This window comes from Pristiophorus japonicus, chromosome 19, assembly GCF_044704955.1.
Source record: "Pristiophorus japonicus isolate sPriJap1 chromosome 19, sPriJap1.hap1, whole genome shotgun sequence".
Classification (NCBI taxonomy): Eukaryota; Metazoa; Chordata; class Chondrichthyes; family Pristiophoridae; genus Pristiophorus; species Pristiophorus japonicus.
In genome coordinates this window covers 70,590,137-70,601,794 of record NC_091995.1, presented here as the reverse complement: position 1 = coordinate 70,601,794, position 11,658 = coordinate 70,590,137, and the positions used below count along the sequence as shown (strand labels likewise).

The 11,658-nt window shown below is 53.7% G+C and overlaps 1 pseudogene; it reads right to left on the bottom strand.

Moving 5' to 3' along the window:
• Positions 1-7,457: 7,457 nt before the first annotated feature.
• Positions 7,458-7,658, bottom strand: LOC139230671 (U2 spliceosomal RNA; annotated as a pseudogene).
• Positions 7,659-11,658: the final 4,000 nt, after the last annotated feature.

Below are 11,658 nucleotides of genomic sequence, written 5' to 3'. Positions count from 1 at the left end.
AGGTCTCGTTGCACCTCTCCTTTTCCTAATCTGCCACCATTCAGATAATATTCTGTCCTTGCATTTTTGCCCCCAAAGTGGATAACCTCACATTTATCCACATTATACTGCATCTGCCCACTCACCTAACCTGTCCAAGTCACCCTGCAGTCTCTTAGCGTCCCCCTCACAGCTCACACCACCACCCAGTTTTTGTCATCTGCAAACTTGGAGATATTACACTCAATTCCTTCATCCAAATCATTGATGTATATTGTAAATATCTGGGGTCCCAGCACTGAGCCCTGTTGCACTCCACGAGGCACTGCCTGCCATTCTGAAAAGGACCCGTTTATCCCGACTCTCTGCTTCCTGTCTGCCAACTAGTTCTCTATCGACGTCAGTATATTACCCCCAATACCATGTGCTTTGATTTTGCACACCAATCGCGTGTAGGACCTTGTCAAAAGCCTTTTGAAAGTCCAAATACACCACATCCACTGGTTCTCCCTTGTCCACTCTACTAGTTACATCCTCAAAAAATTCCAGAAGATTTGTCAAGCATGATTTCCCCTTCATACATCCATGCTGACTTGGCCCGATCCTGTCACTGCTTTCCAAATGCGCTGCTATTTCATCTTTAATAATTGATTCCAACATTTTCTGCACCACTGATGTCAAGCTAACCGGTCTATAATTACCCGCTTTCTCTCTCCCTCCCTTTTTAAAAAGTAGTGTTACATTAGCTACCCTCCAGTCCATAGGAGCTGATCCCGAGTCGATAGACTATTGGAAAATGATCACCAATACATCCACTATTTCTAGGGCCACTTCCTTTAGTACTCTGGGATGCAGACTATCAGGCCCCGGGGATTTATCGGCCTTTAATCTCATCAATTTCCCGAACACAATTTCCCGCCTAATAAGGACATCCTTCAGTTCCTCCTTCTGATCCCCTAGTACTTCCGGAAGGTTATTTGTATCTTCCTTCGTGAAGACAGTACCAAAGTATTTGTTCAATTGGTCTTCCATTTCTTTGTTCCCCATTATAAATTCACCTGAATCTGACTGCAAGGGACCTATGTTTGTCTTCACTAATCTTTTTCTCTTCACAAATCTATTGAAGCTTTTGCAGTCAGTTTTTATGTTCCCGGCAAGCTTCTTCTCGTACTCTATTTTCCCCCTCTTAATTAAACCCTTTGTCCTCCTCTGCTGAATTCTAAATTTCTCCCAGTCCTCAGGTCTGCTGCTTTTTCTGGCCCATTTGTATACCTCTTCTTTGGATTTAACACTATCCTTAATTTCCCTTGTTAGCCACGGTGAGCCACCTTTCCCGTTTTATTTTTATTCCAGACAGGGATGTACAATTGTTGAAGTTCATCGATGTGATCTTTAAATGTTTGCCATTGTCTATCCACCGTCAACCCTTTAAGTATCATTCGCCAGTCTATTCTAGCCAATTCACGCCTCAAACCATCGAAGTTACCTTTCCTTAAGTTCAGGACCCTAGTTTCTGAATTAACTGTGTTGGTTCCTCGACATATTGGTCTAGAAAACCATCCCTAATACACTCCAGGAAATCCTCGTCCACTGCATTGCTACCAGTTTGGTTAGCCCAATCTATATGTAGATTAAAGTCGTCCATGATAACTGCTGTACCTTTATTGCATGCATCCCTAATTTCTTGTTTGATGCTGTCCCCAACCTCACGAGTATTGTTTGGTGGTCTGTACACAATTTCCACTTGCGTTTTCTGCCCCTTGGTATTCCGCATTCATATCATCGAAGCTAATGTCGTTTCTTACTATTGCATTAATTTCCTCTTTAACCAGCAACGCCACCCCGCCTCCTTTTCCTTTCTGTCTATCCTTCCTAAATGCTGAACACCCCTGGATGTTGAGTTCCCAGTCTTGGTCACCCCGGAGCCATGTTTCCATGATGCCAATTACATCATACCCATTAACTGCTAGCTGCACAGTTAATTTGTCCACCTTATTCCGAATATTCCTCGCATTGAGGCACAGAGCCTTCAAGCTTGTCTTTCTAACACACTTTGCCGCTTTAGAATTTTGCTGCAATGTGGCCCTTTTTGCTTTTTGCCTTAGGTTTCTCTGCCCTGCACTTTTACTATTCTCCTTTCTATCTTGTGCTTCTACCCCCATTCTACTGCCCTCTGTCTCCATGCAGAGGTTCCCATCCCCCTGCCATATTAGTTTAAGTCCTTCCCAACAGCACGAGCAAACATTCCCCCTAGGACATTGGTTCTGGTCCTGCCCAGGTGCAGACCATCTGGTTTGTACTGGTCCCACCTCCCCCAGAACCAGTTCCAATGTCCCAGGAATTTGAATCCTTCCCTGCTGCACCACTCCTCAAGCCACGTATTCATCTGAGCTACCAGTGCCACATCTGACTAGCATGTGACACTGGTAGCAATCCTGAGATTACTACTTTTGAGGTCCTACTTTTTAATTTAGCTCCTAGCTCCCTAAATTCGCCTTGTAGGACCTCATCCCGTTTTTTACCTATATGCACCACGACAACTGGCTGTTCACCCTCCCTTTTCAGAATGCCGTGCACCTGCTCTGAGACATCCTTGACCCTTGCACCAGGAAGGCAACATACGATTCTGGGGTCTCAGTTGCGGCCGCAGAAACATCTATCTATTCCCCTTACAATTGCATCCCCTATCACTATAGCTCTCCCATTCTTTTTCCTGCCCTCCTGTGCAGCAGAGCCACCCACAGTGCCATGAACTTGGCTGCTGCTGCCCTCCCCTGATGAGTCATCCCCCCCAACAATACCCAAAGCGGTGTATCTGTTTTGCATGGGGATGACCGCAGGGGACCCCTGCACTACTTTCCTTGCACTGCTCTTCCTGTTGGTCATCCATTCCCTATCTAGCTGTGTACCCTTTTCCTGCGGTAAGACCAACTCACTAAACATGCTATTCACATCATTCTCAGCTTCGTGCATGCTCCAGAGTGAATCCACCCACTGCTCCAGCGCTGCAATGCGGTCTGTCAGGAGCTGCAGCCGGACACACTTCCCTCACACGTCGTCGTCAGGGACACTGGAAGCGTCCCTGACTTCCCACATAGTACAGGAGGAGCATAACACGTGTCTGAGCTCTTCTGCCATGACTTAACCCTTAGATAACTTAATTTGGCAACAACAAGGCTAAAAGATTACTTACTGATAAAGAAAAGTAAAAGAAAAACTACTTATCAATCACCAGCCAATCACTTACCCCCTTGACTGTGAGGTTAAGTTACTTTTGTCCTGGCTCAGTTTGTCAGTTATTTACATGTACACAACACACTCTAAACCCATCTTAGTCTTCCTTGCATTTGCCCTGTCTGATCCCACCAATACTGAACTATTCTTTACTCTGGTGCTATTTGCCTCTCCCAGTTCTCTGTGCACCTGGGGGCTGACATTGGCCACTGCTGGAAATGGGGTGCACCTACCCTGTTTCAGTTTCGGTGGATGCGGTGGCCCCTCGAGCGAAATTCCGCTCTTTGAGACTTTTTTCCCGGCGGCCCAGTAGTCAGTGCAGCGGTGAGCGAAAGATCACAGTCTAGAGTGGCGGAACTTGGAGGCGGACGTTGTGACCGCCGCTGTCAGCCATCACGTGCCGTGTCACCACGTCTCTCCCCTTCACTTAAAGGGCAAAACCTGCGCAATTCTTTAAGTTCGCTCCAACGGGCCACCAGGGAGGGTTTCGGCCAGGCCAGCGGTCTGGCACCCAAGAGGGGGTGCCAGGCTCCCTGTTGGTAGCCCGGCCGAACCCGGGGGCATAATTGTCGGCCCAACATGGCAGTCGGCAGACAATAAAAAACATGGCAGCAGCGGCAGGAGGTCCTCCCCTTGGAAGATAAACCACACCCTGAAGTTCCTCTGGAATGTGTAACTGGAACCGCCTAGCCCAAGTTCTGACTGGCTTTCCAATTTGTAATTCGATCCATTTTGACTTCAGAAGTCACAGAGGATAGATCTCCCCAAAAGCCACCAAGTTCCAGCCGAAGTCCCTTACCCGAGCACAAGTGCTGCCTCTGCCAGCTGAAGTCCCTTACCCCAGCACAAGTGCTGCCTCTGCCAGCTGAAGTCCCTTACCCCAGCGCAAGAACTTACCCCCTCCCCCCCCACAATAGATGGGGCATTGTGTGCGGATTGTTAACAGGTTTATTGGATATGAAGTGAATAGTGACAGTGTCGTAACTTCTGGATTTCATCCACCCCAACAATGTCCCTTGCAACATACGCACCGAGCTTGCACGCACCAGGGGGTAGGAAGAATGTGATCCGTCTTCTCTGAGTTCCCTCTCTCACCTCCGATCCTCCACCACCCCCCCATCTGTGTCTCTCTCTCCTCCCACCCCCAGGCTCTCTCCCTCTCCCTCCCATCAAGTTCCCCCCAACCCCCCCACAAGCTAACTCTCTCTCTCTCCACCCCTGAAGCTCTCTGCCCCCCCCCCCGCATGCTCTCTGCCTCTGCCCCAGCCCAAGCTCTCTCTCCCCGCCGCAAGCTCTATCTCCCCACCGCCCCTCAAATTCTCTCTCTCTCCCTCAACCTCTCTCTCTCTCTCCTCCCGCTGAAGCTTTCTGCCCCCTCCAAGCTCTCTCTCTCTATCTGCCCCACCAAGCTCACTGCCCTACCAAGCTCTCCCCCTCCCAAGCTCTCTCTCCACCCCCACCAACCTCTCTCCCTCTCCCCTCCCCCCAAGCTCTGTCTCTCCCCCCCACAAAATCTCTCTCTCCCCCAGTCCCAGGCTTACTCTCCCCCTCTCCCACCCAAGCTCTCTCTCTCTCTTTCTCTCTCTCCTCCCCAAGCTCTCTCTCACCCCCAATCTCTCCCTCTCTGCCCCCCAAGCTCTCTATCTCCCCCCAAGCTCGCTATCTTCCCCCCAAGCTCTCTGCTCCCCCCAAGCTCTCCCCCCAAGTTCTCTCTCTCTCCCCCCCCAAGCTCTGTCTCTCCACCCCACCCGCCCTCCTCAACCTCTCTCTCTCCCCCCTCAACTCTCTCCCCCCCCAAGCTTTCTGCGTCCCAAAGCACACTCTCTGCCCCCCCCCTTTGCTCTCTGCCCCACCCCAAACTCTCTCCCCACCCAAGCTCTCTCCCCCAAGCTCTGTCCCCTCAAGCTCTCTCTCCCCACCCCACTTGCTCCGCCACAAAGCTCACTGCCCCAGCAAACTCTCTCCCCCCCCCTCAAGTTCTCTGCCCCGCCAAGCTCTCATAAGAACAGGAGAAATAGGAGCAGGAGTAGACCAATACGGTCCCTCGAGCGTGCTTTGCCAATTAATACGATCATGGACTCAGGTCCACTTCCCTGTCCACTCCCCATCACCCCTTGTTCCCTTATCGGTTAAGAAACTGTCTATCTCTGTCTTATTCAATGACCCAGCTTCCACAGCTCTCTGAGGCAGCGAATTCCACAGATTCATAACCCTCTGAGAGAAGAAATTCCTCTTTATCTCAGTCATCACCATCATAGGCAGTCCCTCGGAATCGAGGAGAACTTGCTTCCACTTTTAACATGAGTCCTTAGGTGGCTGAACAGTCCAAAACGAGAACCACAGACTCTGTCACAGGTAGGACAGATAGTTGTTGAGGGAAGGGGTGGGTGGGACTGGTTTGCCGCACACTCCTTCCGCTGCCTGCGCTTGTTTTCTGCATACTCTCGGTGATGAGAGTCGAGGTGCTCAGCGCCCTCCCGGATGCACTTCCTCCATTTAGGGCGGACTTTGACCAGGGACTCCCAGGTGTCGGTGGGGATGTCGCACTTTATCAGGGAGACTTTGAGGATGTCCTTGTAACGTTTCCTCTGCCCACCTTTGGCTCATTTTCCGTGAAGGAGTTCCGAGTAGAGCGCTTGCTTTGGGAGTCTTATGTCAGGCATGCGAACAATGTGGCCCGCCCAGCGGAGCTGATCATGTGTGGTCTATGGTGTATGTAGGCACCTTTAGTAATGACTCCACAAGGCAGGGTATGATACTTAAACTGTGCAGACCTATAGTCCTTTATTTGCAGCTCCTGAGTGATGACAACAAGCTGTGAGTTCCCTTTTATACTGGGTTATCTGCCGTGCGCAGGCAACCCCTAGGTCTCCAGCAGCAGCACCCTCTGGTGTACCGGTGAGGCGTGTACAGTATAAGAGTACATTCAATGTGGCATAACAGTGTTACAGACATCACACAGTAAACAGGCATGCACAGACAACATGGTCAATGTTTCAATGCTGGGGATGTTGGCCTGGTCAAGGATGCTAATGTTGGTGCGTCTGTCCTCCCAGGGGATTTGTAGGATCTTGCAGAGACACCGTTGGTGGTATTTCTCCAGCAACTTGAGGTGTCTACTGTACCTGGTCCATGTCTCTGAGCCATACAGCGGGGTGGATATTACTACAGTCTTGTAGACCATGAGCTTGGTGGCAGTTTTGAGGGCCTGGTCTTCAAACACTCTTTTCCTCAGGCAGCCAAAGGCTGCACTGGTGCACTGGAGGCGGTGTTGGATCTCGTTGTCAATGTCTGCTCTTGTTGATAAGAGGCTCCCGAGATAGGGGAAATGGTTCACGTTGTCCAGGGTCACGCCGTGGATCTTGCTGACTGGGGGGCAGTGCTGTGCGGCGAGGACAGGCTGGTGGAGGACCTTTGTCTTACGGATGTTTAGCGTAAGGCCCATGCTTTCGTACACCTCAGTAAGTACGTCGACTGTGTCCTGGAGTTCAGCCTCTATATGTGCGCAGATGCAGGTGTCGTCCACGTACTGTAGCTCGACGACAGAAGTTGGGGTGGTCTTGGACCTGGCCTGGAGACGGCGAAGGTTGTACAGGTTCCCACTGGTTCTGTCGTTTAGTTCCACTCCAGCGGGGAGCTTGTTGACTGTGAGGTGGAGCATGGCAGCGAGGAAGATTGAGAAGAGGGTTGGGGCGATGACGCAGCCCTGTTTGACCCCGGTCCGGACGTGGATTGGGTCTGTAATGGATCCGTTGGTAAGGATCACAGCTTGCATGTCATCATGGAGCAGGCGGAGGATAGTGACAAACTTTTGGGAACCAGGAAGTGTAAGTTATAATATTTCATTCAATGCCAAATCATGTCCATCTTCTATCATCCGGGAACTTTCCACCCTCAGCCTCCCCCTCCCACTGTCTAAACTTCCCCTAGCCCTAATACACCCTATTAGGGGGTCTTAAACATTTAAATCCTTACTCTAAACCCAACCCTGCGAATCCCACAAGATCGGGCCTACCTCAGGCTTCCCACCACACCACCCATTGGCGACGATGGCCAGGCCTCCTGTGGCGGTGACCTGGACCTCTGGCGGCCTCCTCCTCGGCGTTGCCTCACCCGATCATTGATTTTTTTTTTAATTAATCGTAGCCAATCTTTCCAATTCTTTGTCAGATCACAAACGGCAGAGGTCACCTTGCACACATCAAGGATCACCCTGCGCTAATGCTCTTAGCAAAAAGGCCTAGAGCCCAAGCACCGTTCCTGGAAGTACTGCAATACCAGGTTCGTGCCATGGAGGTGGATGGGTCAGCAACCCCACACACCTCCTATTTCCAAAAAGCATAGGAGAACCACCTTCCTGATCCAGGGAGAACCACGTTGGGGTCATGGTTACTCCCCTGTCAGGTCAGTTACGCATGATCTTAGCCAAAAGGCCGAGAAGCGATCCACGACGACGCCCTGACCAGGCGACCGGGCCTCCAGCTGTCCAGCGGTTGGCCTTCACCCCTCTAACGGCGTTCGGGCCTCTCCTCCCCAACGGCGACCGGGTCCCCCACTCCTACGATGGGGGTTGGCCTCCCCTCCTCCTTCAGTGACGACTGGAGCTCTCCTTCCCCACTGGTGACCTAGCCTCTTCTCCTCCTCCAGCACGTGGTGAACATCATGGCCGTGACCCCCCTGACCTCCCACTCTGAACTCCAGTGGGCCACTGACCACCACCCCCCCCCCAATGCCTGCCCCCAACCAAACCTCGGACCACCAACCATCAAGAGCGCTACTCAGCCCCGAGCCTGCGGCCAACATCTCGCTGTAAGCAACGAGGCCCATATAGCAGTGACTAACATACACACATAGTGACGCACATACATTCAGACATTCCCAGGGCAAGTCCAGCACGGTTTACATACAGAGTAAAGCTCCCTCTACACTGTCCCACCAAACACTCCCAGGGCAGGTACACCACGGGGTTAGATACAGAGTAAAGCTCCCTTGACACTGTCCCATCATACAATCACACAAACAGTGACACACACACACACAGAGTGACACACATAGTGGCACACACACACATGCGGGGAACAAGTGCTAAACCTCTTCCCACTCTAACTCCTCATCATCAAAGGCAGTCCTCGGAATCGAGGAAGAATTGCTTCCACTCTTAAAGTGAGTTCTTAGGTGGCGGAACAGTCCAATACGAGAACCACAGTCTCTGTCACAGGTGGGACAGATAGTCGTTGAGGGAAGGGATGGGTGGGACAGGTTTGCCGCACACTCCTTCTGCTGCCTGCGCTTGATTTCTGCATGCTCTCGGCGACGAGACTCGAGGTGCTCAGCGCCCTCCTGGATGCACTTCCTCCACTTAGGGCGGTCTTTGGCCAGGGACTCCCAGGTGTCGGTGGGGATGTTGCACATTATCAAGGAGGCTTTGAGGGTGTCCTTGTAATGTTTCCGCTGCCCACCTTTGGCTCATTTGCCGTGAAGGAATTCCGTGTAGGGCGCTTGCTTTGGGAATCTCATGTTTAGCATGCGAACAATGTGGCCTGCCCAGTGGAGCTGATCTAGTGTGGTCAGTGCTTCAATGCTGGGGATGTTAGCCTGGTTGAGGATGCTAACGGTGGTGCGTCTATCCTCCCAGGGGATTTGTAGAGTCTTGCAGAGGCATCATTGGTGGTATTTCTCCAGCGACTTAAGGTGTCTACTGTACATGGTCCATGTCTCTGAGTCATACAGGAGGGCGGGTATTACTACAGCCCTGTAGACCATGAGCTTAGTAGCAGTTTTGAGTGCCTGGTCTTCAAACGGTCTTTTCGTCGGGTGGCCGAAGGCTGCACTGGCGCACTGGAGGTGGTGCTGGATCTCGTCGTCAATGTCTGCTCTTGTTGATAAGAGGCTCCCGAGATAGGGGAAATGGTCCACGTTGTCCATGGGGGCCGCTCCGTGGATCTTGATGACTGGGGGGCAGTGCTGTGAGGGAGACGAGGGAAGAGGGGGAGACGGGAGACACAGGGGGGAGAGAGAGAGAGAGAGACACGGAGGGGCGAGAGAGAGAGAGACCAGGGGTGGCGGGGAGAGAGAGACATGGGGGGGAGACACGGCGGGGGAGAGAGATGTGGCGGGGGGGGAGAGACACGGGAGGTGGGGGGAGAGACATGGGGGGGTGAGAGACACGGAAAGGGGGGCGAGAGACACAGGGGTGTGTGGGAGAGACACGGGAGGGGTGAGAGACACAGTGGGGGGGGGGGGGGTGAGAGACACGGGCGGGGGCGAGAGAGACGGTGGGCCGAGAGAGACGGGGGGGGGGTGCCGAGAGGCATGGTGGGGGTGGCGATAGATATGGTGGGGCGAGAGACATGGGGGGACGAGAGACACGGGAGGGGGGGCGAGAGACATGGGGGGGTGGCGGCGAGAGGCACAGGGGAGGTTTGGGAGAGACATGGTGGAGTGGGAGAGACACGGGGGGCGAGAGACACAGGGGGGGGGCGGTGTGGGAGAGACACGGGGGGGAGAGAAAGACATGGGGGATTGTCGAGAGGGACACAGAGGAGTGGAGAGACACGGTGTGCGACAGACACGGGGGGGGCGGAGAGAGAAAGATACAGGGGGGTGGCGAGACAGACACGGGGGTTAGGGAGAGAGGGAGAGATGGGGGGGGTGGAGGGATGGAGAGAGAGATGGCGGGGGGAGACACACACACACACAGACTCACACACACACACACACACACACAGACAGTGACACACACACACCGACTAATATGCACACACACAGAATGACTGGGGAAGGAGGGGGGAGCGAGAGATGAGGGAGTGAGGGAGGGGGAGAGAGACGAGGGAGGGAGGGGGAAGAGAGACGAGGGAGGGGGAGAGAGCGGGGGGGTCATTGGGGAGGGAACGGGAGGGTGGGTCATTGGGAAGGGAGTATCTGTGGGGGTCCTGGGAATGCTGAGGGACTCTTGTGTCCTGTACCCTCGACCTGTGACCTCCCGTCATCTCCCCCCTCCCCTCGGCTCCCCTTCTCCTGCCCTTCTGTCTCCCTCCCACTCACCTCCCCTCCCATCTCCCCCCTCCCGCCATGTTTCTCTCCGCCCACCCGAGTCTCAGTCCCCAAACCTTGTCTCTCTCTCTTCCCCCATGTCTCTCTCTCTCTCCCCCCCATGTCTCTCTCTCTCCTCCCGTGTCTCTCTCTCTCTCCCCCATGTCTCTCTCTCTCTCCCCCCATGTCTCTCTCTCTCCCCCTATGTCTCTCTCTCCCCCCCATGTCTCTCTCTCTCTCCCCCCGTGTCTCTCTCTCTCCCCCTATGTCTCTCTCTCTCCCCCCATATTTCTCTCCGCCCCACGTGTCTCAGTCCCCAAACCTTGTCTCTCTCTCTCCCCCTGTGTCTCTCTCTCTCCCCACCGTGTCTCTCTCTCTCCCCCTGTGTCTCTCTCTCTCCCCACCGTGACTCTCTCTCTCCCCCCGTGTCTCTCTCTCTCTCCCTCCTGTGTCTCTCTCTCCCCCACCATGTCTCTCTCTCTCTCTCCCCCATGTCTCTCTCTCTCTCCCCCCATGTCTCTCTCTCTCCCCCTATGTCTCTCTCTCCCCCCCATGTCTCTCTCTCTCTCCCCCCGTGTCTCTCTCTCTCCCCCTATGTCTCTCTCTCTCCCCCCATATTTCTCTCCGCCCCACGTGTCTCAGTCCCCAAACCTTGTCTCTCTCTCTCCCCCTGTGTCTCTCTCTCTCCCCACCGTGTCTCTCTCTCTCCCCCTGTGTCTCTCTCTCTCCCCACCGTGACTCTCTCTCTCCCCCCGTGTCTCTCTCTCTCTCCCTCCTGTGTCTCTCTCTCCCCCACCATGTCTCTCTCTCTCTACCCCCCCATGTCTCTCTCTCTGTTCCACCCACCCCGTGTCTCTTTCTTTCCCCCCGATCGTGTTAAACTCTCTGCGCACCCCTCCTCCATAGAAACATAGAAAATAGAAACTAGGTGCAGGAGTAGGCCATTCGGCCCTTCTAGCCTGCACCGCCATTCAATGAGTTCATGGCTGAACATGCAACTTCAGTACCCCATTCCTGCTTCCACCCGTGTCTCTCTCTCTCTCCCCCCTTGGGTCTCTTTCCCCCCACTGTGTCTCCCACCCACCCCCCGGCGTATCTCCCTCCCCCCCGTGTCTCTCTCTCTCTCTCCTCCACCACATCTCTCTCTCTCTCCCCACCCCTCCATTTCCTGTGTCTCTCTCCCCTACGTGTCTCTCTCTCTCCCCCCCCCCACCCCATCTTCCTCCCCCACCTCCACCCCCATATCTCTCCCTCTCCCCCCTTGGGTCTCTCTCCCCCCAACCCCGCCGCCACCCCCGCCAGTGTCTCTTTCTCCCCCCCTACCTCCAGGTGGTATTTCTCCAGTGAGTTAAGATGCCTGCTGTATATAGTCCATGTCTCTGAGCCATATAGGAGGGCAGGTTTCACTACTGC